This window comes from Camelus dromedarius, chromosome 3 (genome assembly GCF_036321535.1).
Source record: "Camelus dromedarius isolate mCamDro1 chromosome 3, mCamDro1.pat, whole genome shotgun sequence".
Taxonomy (NCBI): domain Eukaryota; kingdom Metazoa; phylum Chordata; class Mammalia; order Artiodactyla; family Camelidae; genus Camelus; species Camelus dromedarius.
The window spans coordinates 107,131,882-107,147,504 of NC_087438.1; the positions used below are offsets into that span (position 1 = coordinate 107,131,882).

Below are 15,623 nucleotides of genomic sequence, written 5' to 3' on the forward strand. Positions count from 1 at the left end.
TATTTGGCTTTGGGTTTAGAATGATATTAATCTGAATTTGAATACCAGCTATGCCACTTTTAAGCTTCATGACCTTGGGCCAGTCATTTAACCTTTCTGAGCCATGGTTTCTACTGCTGTAAAACTGAGTTAATACTTTGCAGAGTTTGTGTGAAGAGGGACTCACACACTTTGCATAGAGCACCATGCCTATCACGTAGTAGGTGCTTGGTACTTGCAATGTTATTTGAACTTCAAGTTTCTGTCCCTCTTCTAAGCCACAGGAAGGGAAGACGCCTAGGTCTGTAGGTAGTACCAGAGTGTGCTCTTTTGCAAAGAGCTTTGGCTGCAGATTACCAGGATTTGCTATGGATTCCAGAACTCTCAAACTGCCTGGAAAGCTGTCTATGCAGCAATACCTAGTGCCATGCCTGAGAAAAGGAAAGAAAATCCCAGCCTCTCAGGTTTTCTGAGGAGGGCGTCCGTGCCCTTTTCTCTACTTGGGCTGTATTGTCTTTCCCTGGGCAGTACTGATGAGTGGGTAAAAGAACATAGACTGGAAGTGAGAGAGTCCTAGTTTCTAGCCCTCACTGTGTGACCTTGGACAAGTTGCTTAACATCTCTGAGCCTGTTTCTGAGACATGGGGAATAGTGTTGTTGTGAATGTTAAATGAGATGATCTTTGTAGAGAACGTTAGCAAGGTGCCTGGCTTACGATCAGAGTATGAAGAGGTGATGTATTTGCAGGCAGTCAATGCTGCAGGAGGGAGGGATCCAATTAGGCATGCATTTCTAAGCCAGAAAAAGGTCTCTTTGGATCTTTGTATGATTTTTGTAAGGTAAAGAGCTAAAGAAAAGAGGTTAGCAGTCTTGGAGGGAGGCAGATTAAAACTCTGATGCCTCATTTTTAAAACCCCTCGTAAAGGAGTAATGTGTATCCCATCCTGTTTGTTTTCAGATCAAAGTTTCCATGTGCGTGATTCCTCATATCACTATTAAAAGCTATACTTGACATTAAATTTTTGAAAAATACATGCACATATTTAAAGAAATTATACACTACTAAAGGGTAATGTGAATGAATGAAAACTAAGCCTTTCTCCTACCCTGGCCCAATTTCACGTCCCTGTTAGCAGTCATTAACAGCAATCATTAATAGTTTCTCCTTCCAAATATAACCTGTGCATATACAGCAGAACCATACAGGAATGTGCATACATAACTATGACAATACAGTATATCTTAATAAAAATAATCGCCCTATGATGTCCCTCCTTTTTCATTTTTCCCATCTTCATTTATTGATATCCCTTGGAGATCTTTATAACCATACACATAGATCCACCTCATTTTCTCTATGGTTGCATGACAGTCCACTGTAAGAGTGTCTTGTATGGTAGCATTGTAATCACCCAGTCCTATAGCTGGACATTTGGGTTACTTCCTGTCTCTACTACAGGTTGTGCTACAATGAATATTATTACACTAGGTTTTTGTTCATAGGTAGGAGTTTAACAGTTAAAGATACATATAAGCATATATTTGTAATAACCGTTTCCGAATGATTAGCTGTGTTTGGGAAACACTCATTCAGATGATATTTTTAGGATCATTCCTTATGTGTCACACCATCTTTGCACTCTCCCCACAAAACTGTATTTCCTGGGGTCTTGCCCATACTTCTTTCCACCCTGATTTTCAGAGCTTTGGGGAGACCTGGCAGAAAGAGAAGGGTAAAGTAGTATACTGGAGGGGTTTGCAGATTTTGGTTGGCAGTAGAAAGACCCATAGAAGGTCAGGGACTCTGCCTTAGGTAACTCGACCAGGGTTTCTCAACACTGGTACTATTGACTTTTTGGCCTGCCTGGTCATGGGGGCTCTCCTGTGAGTCCCCGGCCTCCATCCACAAGCCCGTAGCCCCTCTACCAGGTTGTGAAAAGATCACGTGTCTCCTAGGGGCAAAATCTCCACCTCCCCAACCTTGAGAGCCAATGTTTCAGACTATTCCATGGTGGTAAATTACTCACTGAACATTGTCTAAATATCTAGCATCTTGGTCCCCAGGGTTTGTGATCTGAGTGGGGAAACGACTGCAAGCAGATAGGTTAGGGAGTTTCTGGAGAAAGAGAACCAGGAATGGCTTTTTTTCACACGAGAGAACCCATTTTTGACCTAAGCCATTTTGTGATCTAAGCCTGGCTACGATGCTTGCCCTTGAACAGGTCAGTGATCTTAAGGGAACAAAGGAATGCAGGAACACAAAGAAGGCAGTCAAAAAGTAGTACTGTGACAGAGTAGAGTCCTAGTTCCTCGTCAAAGGATATACATAATACTATATTTTTGAATTCTGCAGGAACTAAGGCCCCCACCCAGGTGGAGGATGAATGATGATGTTGACCTTCCTGACTGACTACAGTCAACTAAGACTGGGGCTCTATCAACCTTTGCCCCGATTCTACGCTGAATTCTCCTCTGCTCAAGCCCTTTCATGAATGTGCAAGTACCCTTAGCCTAAAACTTCCCGTTTTGCTGTTCGGGGAGACACTGCTTTGAGAAAAGATCTCTGGTGTTCTCTTTACATGCTGCAAGTAATCTTTCCTTCTCCCGCGTTGGCTTGGTTGTGTCTTTTGGCTAGATACCCACCAAGAGGTGAACCGTTTTCATGTAACATGACCACAGGAGGATGCCAACTTGCTCTCTCCTGTGGAAGACAGTCAACAGCCACCTGAGGGATCCTGTCCCCATTCGCCCTCTGATCATCCATTTCCTCTTCCTTCTTTTCTTCCTGCCTCTCATTACACAACACAGTACATGAACACAGTCTCATTGTAACACTTTCAGATAATGCATTAACTTTATCACTCCCAACCGGGGGGAATCCCGAGGGGGGAATGACTGTGTTTTAAATTTAGAACTTTTCCTATGCACTCACATACCCATTTTAACATATAGAAATCAGGATTTTTGTTTTTTGTTTTTAACATAAATAGGAATTCGCTATATGTTTTTGTTGAACTTGATTTTTTTAAGTTAACAACTCAATTAACAACTGGAAACTGGCCCATTACCTATATAGTTCCACCTCATTCTTTTTAAACTGCTGCATAGTATTCTATACTATGTGCATATCACCAGTTAAATCAGTTTGCAAATTGATAAGCAATTATGTTTTCAGTTTTAAAAAAATTTCTAACAAAGCTAACAATGCTGTAATACACACAGTACGTGCCTCTTGGTAAAGAAATGTAGCTATCAAGGAAGCAGGGGGCTATACACAATTTTAACAGAAATTGCCAAACAACTTTACAAAAAAGAGCTGTATCACTTAAAATTCCCTCCAAATGTGATTAAGACTACCAAGCTGTGCATTTGAAGGTTTGCCAATCTGCTCTTATTAGCTTTTCAATTTGGAAAGTCATCTTGTAAAATGCAAATTTTTTAGTTGACCCTTTAAGAAACCTTTCAGGGGCTCTCCACCGCCCTCAGAATAAAGTCCAAATTGCTTAGCGTTGCTAACAGGATCGTACAGGTTCTTTACTCCGGAAAACCTTTAGCGGCTTCTCTCCTCTGAGCCGGGTTCCCTCTGGTGCCCTCATAGCCCCAAACCCTCGTTCCGCAGTTTTGAGAGGTCTCAGCACAGCGCCCAGGTTTGTTGCATGAGTGACAGCGGGCAGGGACAGCGTCTTGATCATGACCCCAGCCCCTGGAGCTCAATAAATGCTGAAAAAGCGAGTGCCATACGGGATTGAGGCGGGAGTGAGGCTGGGGTGAGGGGTTGGGGGTAGCGGAGAGGGACGCTCCCACTTCGCTCCTGGGGACGCACCGGGGTCGCACCAGGATGTTGCCTGCGCCCCTTCGCCCCCAACAGAGGGGCTCCACGTGCTTCATCCCCAAACCTGTAAAATTTAACCAGAGCCCCTCCTGCAGGGTCACATGCCTGGAAAGAGAAGGAATCGAGGCTTGTCCCTGTATTTCCATATCAAATGCTCGTGGTGACCAACAGAGGGCCCAAGGAAACCCTAAGAGACGTGAACCGGACCAGGCTGGAGCGCCCCTTAGCCCCTGAACTGTTTCGGGAAAGCTTTGGGGTGTCCATATAGGAGTTTGACAAGCTCCATTTTTTAAGATGGGATGACTTGAAGAAATAAGCCCCCGCACCCACAGCACTTAGAAATCTGCATGACAATGGTGGTGACGCACAGGCTGCTGCAAGAAGGCCCAAGCCGATGGGAGAATTTACAAACTACGGTTCCTAGGTGAACACCCACGAGCCGACCTGCAGAGCACTTGCCGAGAAGAGCAGGCTACAAATTGGTATTCTCAAACTCAACACTTCACGTGCGACCCTTTTACAATATCTCAGGTACACAGCGGGAGTCACTTTCTCCTGTGGCTTTCCTCGAACAGTTGTCCAACAATAGTGCTGACTAATCGTGAGAGCCAGCAAGTGCCCTTAGGCGGCCGCACGCTAATTGAAAAAAGTTGGAATAAGAAGGAAAAAAAAAAAAACCCGAGCAACGGGAAACTGCCAACTGGTTCTCCTGGTACCAAACTGTGCGGGAAAAGGCGGGAGAGGGGGCCTCAGGGGCCGCACCCAACAAGGGAAGAAAAGAAAGGAAAATGGACAGAAACCCGGGCCAGGAGTGCCTCAGAACCGCCCCAGAGGGCACGGCGGCCGGGGCGCTTGGTCCCCTCGGTACAGTCCAACCCCAGCGTCAATCAGCTCTTCCCGCGTTGCGATTGGCCGGGGGATCCCTTGGCCACCCTGGCCCCCACCTCCTAGCTGCTTGGGGTTTACTTCCCCAAAGTACACGGGCCCCACCTTGTGGAGCAACCGCTCCTGCCTGGAAAACGGATCTCCGCCCAGAGGAAGACGTTTTAACGAATGGGAGCGGTTCCATGCACTTATTGGCTACTGTGGATATCGGTCAAAGAACTTCCCACCTTCCTTCCTACAGTACCTTTTGTTATTGGTCCCCCTACCTGCCAATCCGTTACTAGGGAAACGAGCTCCTCACAGTCTCATAGGCATGAGTCAAAGCCAATCAAGAGCCACGCCTTCATCCTGAGTCAGTACCCAATTGCTGCTCGAAGAGTCCAGAGGACGCAGTCGGGATTGGCCACCAGTATGCCCGACCTGGCCGCAACAAGTTAGGCTGAATCGTCGTTATATAGCCCGGCGACGGAGCACGCGTGTGTGCGGACGCGTTTGCGTGAGGGGTTTCTACCTTCTCCCGTGCCGTGGAGCAGCGCTTGTTCCTCTCCCGCTCAGCCGTGCAGGTACGCCGGGGTGTGGGCGAGGTTGGGCGGCCCCGGGACGAGGACGAGCTGGGGCGGTGGTGAGGGCGGAGAAGTCCGAGCGGTGACCGTACGAGGCGCGCCCCCCCTCCCCGCCCAACGGCCGCAGGCGCGCGCGGCGGGCGCACGGGCGCGCGGAGGCTCTGCGCCCCCCGCCCCCCATCCCGGCCGGCGCGCGGGGCCATGTCCGCCGCGTGCGCGTGCCGCGCCCAACGGCCACGCGGGGCGAGAGCGAGCCGCGGCCGCCGCCCGGGCCCAGGGTGATCTCGGGGGCTTGGGGCCCCGCGCGGCTGCTCGCCAGCTTTTCCGGCCCCCCCCTTCCTCCCGCCAGGGGCCAGCCAAGATCTTCCTCCCCTGTCGGGTGCTCCAGGTTAGCCCAAACCAGAGGAGGCTTTTATTGGGGTGAGGGGTGGGGAGGACGTGAAAGTGGACTGAGAATTTCTCCACTCGGGAAGAAGTGCTGCTCCTAGGTTTCACAGGGAGTAAAAGGGGAGCAGCGAGGTCATGGGTTTGGAGTGATGGTAATAATTAACATTTTTCTAAGCCCTCGCTGTGTGCCAGGCACTGTGCTGAGCGACTTGAGTGCCTCTCCTTTCCTCCTCCAACGCCCCGGTAAGGTAGGTACGGTTATTCCCTCTTACAGCGGACTCGAAGGCCCAGAGGTGGAGTGACATGGTCAAAGGCACACACATCTTAAGGGCAGGTATTTGTTTGAACCCAGGTCACTTGACTCCTAGTCCCCGAGCCTGTTTTATTTTTTGTTCCAGCGCCCTGTGCGGCTCTAGGGCACCTTCGCCCCCAAGAGCACTAGTCTCGGGGGACAGTATTAACCTTGGAAGACTGACTGCGCGGCGTTCGTACTTGGGACTAGTTGTGGGCTTCCAGGGAGACGAGAGCTGGTCGTGCGATTATAACAAAGGCAAAGAAATCGTTAGGGCTTCCTTTCTACAGGTATTCCTACAGAGAGCTGATGGATGGGCTTTCCTGAAACCTTCTGGGAAAAGTATAGAGTAAAATGATTAAGCGTAAGTGAACCTGCACAGTGTTCCTCGTCAAATTGGAAACTTAGAGCCTGATGATGGGAAATTCCCGCCAGCAGGAAGTCAGGCTCTGATACTGGATCTTGAATCTTTTTTCTTCTTCTTTTTGATTAGAGTAGACTTTTGAGAGAGACCTTCAAGAAAATAGTTCAACTTCCTCGTTTTACAGTTGAAGAAAATAAGGTTGCATAGCGATGGTTTCGTATCTGGCAACATGTATAAGTTAAAATTTGAAATTGGAGTAGAAAGCATGGTGCCCAGTTATAGTATAAATTTGACTCCCTGGAGCCTAAGCTAGGTGAATTACGGGTGCTTGAGATGGGCTCGGAAGTCTTAACCATTGTAGAGTTGGGATCTTCTCTGGATGTCTACATAGATACATTTAGCATTTGTATATGCTCCTGTTACATGCAAACGTGGAATACACCTTCCAAGACTTGAGTTTAAGTATTTCTAGTTAGTTATACTTGAGATTTTTAAAGGTTTAATGAAATAATAAATGTTCCTGTGTTGCAGAGCTGTATCATTACTTTGCATCACAAGTGTCTCTATTTGAGCTCAGATGGCAGTGAAAGTTTTGGGGCTAGCTCTCTGAATTAACTTTGATTGGAATGGCTTTCAGCCTTTTTTCTTTCTTTTTTTTTTAAAGAAATTTATTTTATGTATACAGATACTTTTTAGGTTTGGTCTTTAAGAATTTTTTTGCAGCCAGAGGGAACACATAATTTACATCCTTGTAAGTAAATTAAAAAGGTATGAGGAAGCTTAATACTTGCGTTTCCATTTACCCAGTGATTTCCATATTTCTTAACAGAAAGTAGCTGCAGATAAAAGATAAAAATATTTTTTGGAAAAATTCTTTGTTGGTGTTACCATGAATAACAAATTACTTTAGAATATAACATTGTTTTCCTTGGAACTTGCCTTCCTGTGGCAGTTCCAGTTACCTGTGTTTAGATACCAGTTAAGTATTGAATTAGCATTTTAAGTTAAATGTTAAAATGCTGATTTTATGACCTACATTTAAACTGTTAAGTTTGAGTCCAACTAATTATTCCTTGAGGTAAAATATATCAGAATGAAAGTTCCTTATGCATTGAGGGAAGTTTAGTTTCCCCTTAAGATATTTTAAAAACTACTGTTCTTGGCTTCAAGCTAGTGATTATCAGTTGGGTAGGAATGTGAAAACTGGTTTTTCACAGATTGGTAGCCCAGTTGATCTCTTATGCATTCATTTATCAAGAACAAATGAAATGAAGCAAATAGTGATAATATAAGGTTTGTCTGCCACCCACCCAAGCTAGGAATTACTTTTGTTGTTAAGTCCTTTCAGTCTCAGCTTTTGTATCTTCTAACTGGTAGAAAAGTAGGCAGTTCTTTGTTCTTTATTTAACTCACTTTGGTTGGCTGTTCTCAGCTGACAGTCTGTTAAAGGAACATCAGGAGATTTGGTAATGTTTGTTGGTGACCTACTTTGCAGCAGTTTTTTGTAATTTACATTATTTTTCATTTTTACTTTAACTTGTTTTAGTATTTCACCTGGAAAGTAGAGAGCAGAGATTAGTTTCAAATTTTTATAGGTTTGTGAATTGTGTGTGGTTCTTAGGATGGATGGGACAATTTTAAAAGATGACATTTAGTATAAAGCCTGAATGTGTGTCCTAAACCAATGTTTCTTTTTCTTTTTGCCAGTTTAATAAAATTACCTTCTTGATCTTTAAACATTTTGTCATTGGATTTTTTTTTTAAATATTTTAGAATTCAAATATGCATTGCATATTCATTTAATTGTGCTTTAAGATTGCCCTGGAATCAATATTGTTAAAATGGTCACACTGCCCAAGGCAATCTACAAATTTAATGCAATCCCTATCAAATTACCTAGGACATATTTCACAGAACTAGAACAAATCATAATAAAATTTATATGGAACCATCAAAGACCTAGAATTGCCAAAGCATTACTGAAGAGAAAGAAAGAGGTTGGAGGAAGACTGCCCTGGACAAAACTTACTGACTTTACAAAGGGAGATAATAGTTAAAATAGGTAAGTGAGAAAAGAAAAAGCTTTTTTTTCCTCTCCTGGCTAGTCAGTTTTAACAGCTAGTGGGAAAAACCTTTAGTACAATACTATCCTTCCAGCCATGGAGTTAAATTTAGATTCGGCAACTGTAATCTCACTTATAGTAGGTGATGACACTGTGGTGGTTAACTAGGTTATGTTTTTAAATCTCAGAAATCAGCTTTCTGTTTATTTTTTTTAATACTGGACACCCTGGCCTTGGTTGGAGAGATGAATTGCAAGCCAGATGATAAGAGTTAGGAATAATCTGCATATGAAGAATGGGAAGGAGGAGCTTTATAAAAGCAGAGTGTAGTTTAAAAGTTTTCTTCTAGGGTGTGGCCTTTGTAAATAAAATCAGATTTTCAGATGACTTTAAGTGATAGATTTCCAGTTCTGCCATCTGGCCAGTTTGTCATGTCGTGTTGCTTAGCTATTTAGCCTGTATGCTGTATTGCAGGTATTTGATAAAAAATAAATTATTAGAGAGGGTTCAGAGAAGAAAGCTGATTTCTTGGATGGGACACACTTCCACTTAGTAGGGATGTCTTCCCGGTGGCTACTAACTTAAGTGGCTTTGTAGCAGTGTCATTGTGTCTTTGCATGGCCTTTTATGTATTTTTAAAGTGCTTTCACACATCTTTATTTGTAAGAACTGTTGCCCTGAAACCCAAATAATTGTCTAACCTGTTTTGTAAAGCATGTGGTATACCAAGTTAGGAACATAGACAGCTATGTGGTAGAGGTTTCCTTATTCAAAAAACTTTGAGGGTTCCAGAATCTTCGAAGCCATGAGTGACACCTACCTGCCCTTCCAGGTTTTGTACACTGTGCCTCACTCATACCCAATGTTTGTGGACTCTTGAGCTTGCTCTTAGGGATTCCTGACATGTGTCCGCCTATGCTTTATGGGATCTAAAGGATGGAAAATTCATGTTTTTAAGGAATTTCATAGTTGAGGAATTTGTATTGACTATAAAGTATTTATCTTGGTGAGAAAAGACTGATTGTTGCTTATTAACCTGACTAGCTTTTAACTTTGGAAGGGATGCTAGAAACCAAAAAAGTTAGTGAATTGTTAAGTTTCCCAATTCTTGTCTTGAATTTTTTTCTTTCGAAGAAACTTGTTTTTGAGGTAATTTTCAATTTACAGAGGAGTTGTAATACATATCTTGTATATCCTTCACACAACTTCCCTAATGTTAACATCTTACAAAATCATGGTACATTTATCAAAAATAAATTAACATTGATAAAATACTGTTAACTGAAGCATTGACCTTACTTGGATTTCCTTAGTTTTTCCACTGATGTCGTTTTTCTATTCCGGGATCCAATCCAAGATACCACATTACAGTTAGACCTCACGTCTCTAGTTTCTCTCTGATCTGTGACAGTTTCTTGTACTTCTTTGTCTTTAATGACCTTGACCCTTGACCTCAATTTGGGTATACTTGGTGTTGAGTAAACTGAGGTTATGGATTATTGGGAAGAATACCACAGAGGTGACTTAACCTTCTTACCACACATGGGACACATAATGTTTCTGGTTGAATTTAACCTTGACCACTTGATTAAAGTGGTATCTACCAGGTTAGTATGTTTTTCCTTTGCATATTCTTTTTATTAGAAGCTAGTTACCAAGGGAGGAGAATATTTGAATTTGTGGACCTGTATTAAAGCTCCCACTATTGTTATTAAGCATTTGGTGGGAACACTTTGAACTTATGCAAATATTGTGTTTCTCTCAAGTTTCCCCCCTTATTGAGCATTTATTGATGGGTCTTGCTTGCCACTGTGATTGTTGTGTTCTCATGATGATCCTTTATTTCCCTTCTTCCTTCTACATCGTTTGGAATTCTTCCGTAAGAAAGATTTGTCTCTTCCTGTTATATTTTATTATTTTATTAGTCTTATTAAGACTTTATCTTCCCATATTATTAGGACTATTTACCCATTATTTATTTGTTTTTATTTTTTTAGTTATTTATATCAGCATGGGCTTATGGATATTCTTTGGGGTTGTAATCCAGTGTTTTCCTAACTTATTTTTGCTTTTTTACTTACTGTTTTATTGCTTGAAATGTTCCAGTTTTGGCTCTTGTGTCCTTTTGATGTTCCCCAAGGTTTTTTGTTGTTGGTTTTTTTTAATTAAGCATTATCTTTCTTTATCAGATACTTTAGACTCATCTTGTATTTTGCCTGTCCAAGCCCTAGAATGAACCATTTCTCCAAGGAGTTGTCAGGAAGGGTTTTGAAGGGAGGTGACAGGTGGTAAATGTGAGGAGTCTGGAGAACAGATTGAACAGTAGTAGATCCAGTGATGGTTATACTGCTCTTGCTCTGAGCACAGACACTGGTTTCAGTATCAGTTTTTCTGGTTCTGGGAAAACATTAATTTCACTGGTAATTAAACCAAATTTCAAATGTTTGAATACTACATAGCATAACCTTTCTACAAAATTTACAACAGTTTACTATGTACTTATATTAGTACACAAAAACCCTTGCTGTTTATTTTTCCTTAGTGTTTCTGATAAATTATTAGAGTAAAAAGACCCTTTAAATACCATTGTACTCAGAATTGACTGTTAACATTTTGCATCACTCTTAAGTTTGAATTTTTTTTCTATGCAGGTTTCCATTCCTTTCTCTTCCACTGAGACAATCTTTTGTCTTTCCGAGCTGTTTCACATGTGGGTTAAAAATTTTTTTAAATGGCTTCATTGAGATATAGCTGACATACAATAAACTGCACGTATTTTAAGTGTACAGACTGATAGCTTTTGGCATTGTTGATACCTATGAAACTGTCACAATCAAGACAGTGAAAAGGCCTATCACCCCAGAAGTTTTCTCACACCCCTTTGCGAAATCCCCTCTACTATCCACTCACCCTCCTCTTCTGCCCCCAAGAATCCCTTATCTGCTTTCTGTCACTGAAAACCAGTTTACATTTTCTATAATTGTTATGTAAATGGATCATACAACATGTACTTTAATAAAAAAAATTGCTGAATAGTGCTGTTCTGTAAATATACCACAATTTGTTTATCCCTTCACCAGTTGATGGATATTGGTTTGTTTCAGCTTTTCGCTATTACAAATAAAGCTTTAAGAAACTTAACTGCCTGAAAAAGTGGTTGTACCATTTTACATTTCCTACCAGCAGTGTTTTAGGGTTCCATTTCCTCAAGATCCTGGCCAGCACTGTATGGTCAGCCTTTTTTAGTTTTAGTCATGCTGACAGGTGTGTAGTGGTACCTTATTGTGGTTTTAATTTGCATTTCTATGATTACTAATGATGTTGAAGTTCATCCTTTTTCATGTGCTTATTTGGTATTCGAGTAATTTCTTAGATGAAGTGTCTCTTTTGCTCATTGCTTTGCAAATATTTATTCCAAATGTGCTTTGCCTTTTCATTTCTCTTAGTATCTTTTGCAGAGCAAAACGTTTTAATTTTGATGACATTCACATTATCAGTCTGTTCTCTTACAGATCATGTTTTTGGTGTTGAGTCTAAAAATGACTCAAGGTCATGCAAATTTTCTTTACTTGTTTTATGGTTTTAGGTTTTACCTAAAAGCATTGAGTTAAATTTTAATATACCATGAGGCCTGAATTGAAGTTCTGTTTATTTCTGTATATGGATATGCAGTTGTTCCAGCACCATTTGTTAAAAAGACTACCCTTTTTCTACTTAATTGTATGCATTTTTGTTGGAAATCAGTTGTCCATTTATGTCAGTATATTTATTCTGTTGCATGGCTCTATTTGTATATTTTTACATCCAGACTATTTTTAAAATAATATATGCATCTATGAACAATAGCTGGTATTATTTTGTATATACTAAAAACTTAAAACATTTAAAAGCTATCATACAGTACATATTTGGCAACTGACTTTGTTTTTGAGATCTAGTTCATGCCGACTTTATGACTGCTATAAATAGGGTGACTTATGTCTTGTTTCCCAGGAACAGTCCTAATTCAGTCCAGTTAACCTGGCATAATTATTGTACCACTTTTCAGTCTTTTAAATGCCTATATGATTACAGAAGTTTCCATGACGTGAATAAACCGCAGCTTAATCCATTTCCCATTTGATGGACATGTGGGTTGTTACCTGTTTTAGGTTTTAGAAATAGAGTGGCACTTAATTTCTCTGTTTACGTCTTGTGTGCAAATGAGTGAGTTTCTCTTGTGTATGTATCTGTCTTTTGACATTTTAATATTTTGGGCGATCTCCTGTGAGAACTAAGTTTTAATATACATTTTGTTAGTTACTTAGTTTTATTGCCTGTGTACTTTCCTGAGAATTGCCTATTCCATTTCCTTTGTTTTTCTCTTAGGTTATTATTTTAGTGATCTGTTTGGGCATTCTGTATCCATTCTGGATACTAATCTCTTATAGTATGATGCTGTGGTTTTTAATTTACAATGGGTACTTCGAGATCTTGAGTTAAGACATTTTGCTATTTCGATTTCATTAGAAAGAGTAGGCTGTACTAGTTAAAAATTCAGGTGGATTATAGTTGGTGTTCATATGTCCCTGCTCTTGGAACATAAATGCTCAAGGCTTTTTTAGGCTCAGTTAAAAGAAGCACCTTTGACATTTCTCTGCGTTCCAGCGAAATTATTGATGTGGAATTTTTTTTTTAAGTTGCCATGCAATCTAGTAATTTGAGATTAAGTGGATATTTTGAAAGTTAAGGGAGTATTTCACAAATCAGGGTCAACTAGTGAAAAATAAATCCGTGATTATGTTAATCTGTGATGTTGACATTTCTGTGTATATTTTTTTTAGGATAGCACTCACTGATGTGTGGTTTACAAATATAGTAAGAAAAGTATAAAAATTAAATTCTTCTTGTAGGTAACTAATAACAATTCTGTTGCCTCAAACTTTGCTTTCCTATTCTGTAAAGTACGTTAGTCATGCTTTTGTTTGCTTTGATGGACCCTAAGATCATCACAAAATGATGCTGTTGGAAAGCTTACAGTATTAAGGCCAAAAGCAAATCTTTCCTAAAATTGGAAAACTTCAGAAAATATTCTGATATAATCCTTTTAAAAAACAAAGTAAATAGATGTTGTAAGACAAATTTAAAGATGAAACCAGAGCTTTTTAGGAGTTGGCTTAGCTCTTAGACCTTAGCCCTGAAAGTTGGGAGAAAGTAACCAGATGGAAACTTCCTGCACCATGAAAAAGTTGAAATTGGACCATCTATATCTGCTGCTAGTAAACACAGAGATGTTCTGTGGTCCTCAGATCTTTTGAAGTACCGAGTTTGTACTAATTAAAGTCAGAGTGGAGTAAATTTATGGAATTACAAACTAAAAGAATTTTTAAAGATCATTTCCTTTTAAGAGGTAAAATATGTAGGGTAACATACCATTAATTATTGGACCTGGTACCCTTTGCTGTGTTTTTATTTTATTCTGAAAGTAATGTATGTTCATCACAGGACATTCCAGCAATTCAGAGGTCTATACATTTTTTCTCTTTAATAGCTACATAGTATCGCATTAAAAATATTCTATATCTATTACATGAAACAATATAATTTCCTATAACACAGCTATAGTGCAACAATGAATACTTTTATTCATTATGTTTATATATGTTCTTATACCTTATGTTGTATGTATTTACACCTTGTGGTTTTTATGTAGTAATTTTTGTATGGACTGTTTCATACAGAATTCCCCTTTCATCCCCCCCTCCCCCCAAGAAACCAAAAACCAACAACCAACCAGGAGTGGTCAGTGTTCTCAGTTTTTACGTTGCACCAGATTATTACTAGCTCAGGAGCACAAGCAGTGAATGGTATTAGAATTTTCCCCAGTGAGAACTTATCAAAGAAATTTGGAGGTTTCCCTTTGTTGCGTGTCAAGTACTCATTTACTGCTTTAAAATAGAATACTTGGTTTCAAAGTTCATTTGCCATACTTTACTGGTCTTGGATTTATCAGTTCGGTTAGAACTGGTAAACTGAAGGTCATGTTTACTATCTTTGCTTCAAGTATTTTTTTTTTAAGTGCTTTTTTCTTAATTTTATTTATTTAAAAAGAGCAGTAATGGGGATTGAACCTAGGACCTTGTGCATGCTGGGCACATGATTTACCACTGAGCTAGCTATGTCCACGCATCTTTTTTTTTTAATGCTTTTTTTGTGTAAGCTTTTTGGGGGGAAGTAATTAGATTTATTTATTTATTTAAAAATTTTAAACATTTTAATTCTTTGCTACGCATGTGTTCTACCACTGAGCTCTATCCTCTCCTCCCCTTTTTAAAAAATTTCAGCACACTTGCTTTTAATCAAAAGTGTCTTGTATACAGATTTGATCCTCTCCATTTAGCATTAAGGGGCTTCCTTAAGTATTTTTTTCTTTTAATTCCTTAAGTATTTCTAAGTGGCCTTGTTTACTTCTTGAGGCCAAGAACTGTTCTTTCTTTCCCCTTCCCCTAATGTAGGACCTTTTCAGTATTTCTTGAAAAAAATTTTAAGGGAAATTTGAAAACGTATTTTCTGTCCCTATCATAGAGTACAGTTTTGGCATATTACGACATTCACAGTATTACAAACTTGGATATAAAATTAGTGGAAAATAAATTTCCTTTGGTGAAAGTGAGTGATTACCTTCCTCCCTCCCAGGTCCTGTTTGTTTCATCACTCATCTTTCTAGACTACAGTGATTTCAGTTTTTATCATTCTTAGGAATACTGTTTTTGAGTGATTTGTGATACATACTGCAAAAGGTTTATCCTGTCAGTCTGAAAGCTGTATTCCAAGAGAGTGATGTCCAAATTGGAATTACTTGGAATGTTCAGGGAACTTACTTTGTTTTGGGAGAGTGGCAGATATCTTTTAGAAAGTCTTCGAGTCTTCACAAGGGCATGGGGAAGGGGGAATTGCTGTTGATAATTAAAGTAATAAGACTATGTATTTAGTCTCCTATTTCTGATTTTGGTACGTGCTTCATAGTCCAACCAATAATGCATCCATTGGCATATGCTGTTATATAGGGAACAGCCAGAGTCTCCATAGATGTACAAAATTGTAAAACCTTTCCTAAAAGGACAGTGTTTCAGTATTTAATAAATGAGGGAGAATCTTGGGAACTTTTTAGCATGTCTTTTCATTGATATACATAGTTGATAATTGTCATAGTGGGTCAGTAACTGGTAGAACCTCATCATTTGATTTTGTTTACTTTCATTATTTTAGATTTGATAGA

At 40.0% G+C, this 15,623-nt stretch overlaps 1 protein-coding gene across 1 annotated transcript in view; it reads left to right on the top strand.

Moving 5' to 3' along the window:
- Positions 1-5,021: 5,021 nt before the first annotated feature.
- Positions 5,022-15,623, top strand: part of G3BP1 (G3BP stress granule assembly factor 1) — a 28,308-nt gene continuing 17,706 nt past the window's right edge. Inside the window, exon 1 of the mRNA XM_010987273.3 lies at positions 5,022-5,259. The gene's annotated coding sequence lies outside the window, so the exon portion shown is untranslated. The remainder of the gene's footprint in view (positions 5,260-15,623) is intronic.